At 37.2% G+C, this 3107-nt stretch overlaps 1 non-coding gene across 1 annotated transcript; it reads left to right on the top strand.

Moving 5' to 3' along the window:
* Nucleotides 1–2220: 2220 nt before the first annotated feature.
* LOC121973906 lies at nucleotides 2221–2326 on the top strand. The gene has a single exon (XR_006109812.1). It is a non-coding gene; the product is annotated as a small nucleolar RNA R71 (small nucleolar RNA).
* Nucleotides 2327–3107: the final 781 nt, after the last annotated feature.

The raw sequence follows: 3107 nt of genomic DNA, 5'->3' as shown, positions 1-3107 counted from the left end.
AGTCTAGTTGTATGAATCATGACTATTTTCAAAAATATCTACCATCAAAGTCAAGCATAATGTGAAGAGATCCTAAAACTATGCCAACATTCAAATTCTTTTAATAATAACAATGCTCACTTCATGCTGCTATGGATAGAAAATATAGATCAATAGACATACTAGCATACCAAATCACACAACATAAATATCTAGATGAAATGTGCTAGTATTTTGCATTAAGAAACAAACAATCATGATGTGATGAATGATGCAACTAGGAAAAATTTATTAGGCAAAAGAAATAAGCAAAAACTAAACTAAACCAAATGCATCTTAATGCATCCCCCCAGACTTAAACTTTTCATTGCCCCAATGAAAACTAAAAACAATGTAGAGGAGATTAAGAGTAAGAGAAGTTTCCAAATGATGCGTGCCAAATGTCCATGTCATTAACTTCTCCATCATGTAATTGCACTCCTCCTAATCTTTGAGTCCTATAAAAGAAAATTGACAACAAAAATTAAGTAGAGGATACGTGTTTATTATGAGGAAAGAAATTAAATTGGAAAGGAACTAAAAACATGAATGGAAACAAGATTGAACTTGGGTTGCCTCCCAAGAAGCGCTTGTTTAAGGTCATTAGCTCGACCACCTCATTAGATTCATCGAAATCTCGCTCTTGGAGAGGTAAGATATTTCATCACCCTCTTACCAAGGGCTCTTATTATGGAGGGAGCTTTCATCAAAAAGTGAAGAATCGCTCTCTCCATCTTCATCTTCTTGGAAATTCTTTCAGGAGGTCAAAGACGGTTCAGATTGAGCTTCCAATTATAGGTCCCATGAAAATCTGCACACCCAAAAGAAAAACATATCTCTCCCAAGCATGCTATATTAGATAGAACTAGAACCTTATTAAGATGAACTGAGTATGTATCACAAATTGAATCACATCCAACAAAATCTACTATTGGTACATCTATGAAATTTTCCAAAAGATCACAAACAATACTAACCTTGCTTTGCTGAGAGATACCTGAAAGTTCTAAACATGTGGATGTGACTTTTGAATCTTGTATTAGCTCTAGCTCAAGTAGTGGTGCCTCTAAAAGTGGTGATTCTTAGGGTTTTGCTTCTATCGCACAAGTTCCTACACATTGGTCCACAACATGTTCAATCCTTGCAACTCTCATAATCTCAGAAGGTTGTGTGGATAAAGGAGGTGATTCTTGAGATGCTGCTTCCATAACACAGCTCCCTACAGTTCCTTTCATAACATCATCATCAACACAAGCATCAAAAAATAAACCAACATCAATATCCTCAGTGGGAGAATCATCTATAGGAGGATCACTAACTTCATTTGCAATTTTAAGTTGATCTACCATATCACATTCATCATCTGAAAATTTAATTTCATTATAACACCCTGTAAACCCAGAAGGTAAATCTGAAAACTTGTTATCCATTGCATTATCATCACAATCCTCATCTGAAGAGTCCTCATCTTCATATACATCCAGAAATCTACACTCAATCATATTAGTGTCACAGAATTTTCCAAAATCTTCATTTTTATTGACCCTCACTAGCCTTTGTGGAAAAGGAACCTTTAGTGAAGGTCTTGGGAAAGGTACTTCCTTTTTCTTATATTCCCTTTGAGCTTGCAGAGGAGGTCTAACTCGCTTATCTAGTATAGGTGTGATCAGTCGTTGAGGGAAAGATACTTATGGCCTTTGGGAACTTCCTGGAGTAATGAAACTGAGTTCTTGAGGTCTTCTATTGTTCTTCTCCTCAATTCTAAACAAATCCTTCTTCAGTAGTTCTTCATGATTCTTGCCACTTCTCAACTTAAAATTATTACACTATTCACTACACACTATCTGTGTAGGAGGAGGATTTTGTTTGAACCATTTTGAAACAATGTTATCAATCTTTGCCCCCAAATGTTTAAACTCCTCATTCTGTGACTTGTGGATTTCAAAACTCTTAGATGGTTGAATTGTATTTTGTTTGTCAGACTCTCTTTTATATATGGCTTGTACTTCTTGAATTTCTGAGGGAGATTCCATCCAACTTTTGCTTGACCATTCATGGAGGTTCAATGCTACTTGATCAATCAATGTATATGCTTCGTCTACACTTTTGTCAATGAAAGAACCTCTAGCCGAAGAATCTAGCAAACACTTATTTGAGAAAGAAATTCCCCTATAGAATATGTGCAATGTCAGTCATTTTTCCAAACCATGATGAGGACATTGTTTTTGAAGACTCTTAAATCTTTCCCATGCTTCAAATAATGATTCCCCATATACCCGAGCAAAATTTGTGATGAAATTCCTCATGTAAATTGTTCTACTTGGAGAGAAAAAATAATTCAGAAATTGCTTCTCCAATTGTTCCCAACTTGTGATGCTTTGAGGATGGAGAGAATATAACCAAGTCCTTCCTTTATCCTTGATACCAAAAGGAAATGACATCAACCTGTTGGGTTCTTTGGGCCGCGAAAACTGCTTTTCGCGTCGCGGAAACCCCGAATCACCCAAGGCCAACGGATCCGTGCAAGGAAAACCAAAAATAAATACGAGTACGAATTTGAAAAACCTTTTAGATCTACTCCTAGATCTATGTGTTAAGAATATACCTTAAAGCGTGCCCTTTCGCGTTCCCGCTCGTCCAAGGAGTTGCCGGATCTCTAGACCGTCAAGCGTCGGTCCTCTAGAAGTATCCACACGAACAATTCTTGATGGAGAAAACCTAAACAAAGGTGTGCTAGCACCTTGATAGGTCACGGCAAGGAAGAGGAGGGAGAGCAAGGAGAGAACCCAAGGAAGAAGAAGGAGTTACACCACTTGAATGGAAAAATGAATTCACAATTCAAAACAAAGTGGTCGGCCACTCTTCATTATGTAACTCCCCATTAAATGCAATTAATGTGAAGTTATTATGAAAATGACTTTGTAACTTCCATGAGGTGGCACCCATGATGATGTGGAACATCATTATTGGTCCACCTAATGCCAACTCACCAATGAGGTGGCAAAAGGTCAAGTCAAAATTGACCTTTGGTCTTCCTTCTCAAGTCAAGTCAAACTTGACCCAATCTCTACCATGGTTGATCTAATCTA

Source organism: Zingiber officinale, chromosome 4A, assembly GCF_018446385.1.
Source record: "Zingiber officinale cultivar Zhangliang chromosome 4A, Zo_v1.1, whole genome shotgun sequence".
In the NCBI taxonomy this organism is placed as follows: Eukaryota; Viridiplantae; Streptophyta; class Magnoliopsida; order Zingiberales; family Zingiberaceae; genus Zingiber; species Zingiber officinale.
This window is presented reverse-complemented; position numbering and strand designations above follow the sequence as displayed.